Source organism: Sinocyclocheilus anshuiensis, unplaced genomic scaffold, assembly GCF_001515605.1.
Source record: "Sinocyclocheilus anshuiensis isolate Anshui unplaced genomic scaffold, SAMN03320099.WGS_v1.1 scaffold872, whole genome shotgun sequence".
Lineage (NCBI taxonomy): Eukaryota > Metazoa > Chordata > Actinopteri > Cypriniformes > Cyprinidae > Sinocyclocheilus > Sinocyclocheilus anshuiensis.
The window spans coordinates 4,142-4,537 of record NW_015549601.1 but is presented as its reverse complement, the minus strand read 5'-3'; positions in this window follow the sequence as shown (position 1 = coordinate 4,537).

Sequence of the window (396 nt, the reverse complement as noted above, 5' to 3'; positions counted from 1 at the left end):
GCGCGCGCGCTCACAAGATCTCCCGGTTCTTACTTGTGAATTCAGTTCACTGGAGACTCGCACTAAACAGATCATTTGAATCAGTGAGTTGTCGACTCGAGAACAGCTGCAATTGGATCATTCTAATTTGTGAATGAATCGTTTGGTGCGATTTGTGAACCGATTTAAAAGGTTAATTGAAAATAATCAGTTCTTTCATGAATCAGACACCGGTTCTGTGTGTCGGAGCACGTGATATATTAAGGAGTAACGATAAGTTTTATGGAATGAAATGAAGTAAAAAGTATGGTCTTATGCTTTGGAATGTAGTGACGTAAAAGTAAAAGTTACTCAAAATAAAACTACTCCAGTAAAGTACAGATACATGAAAAATGTACTTAAGTACAGTAACGAAGT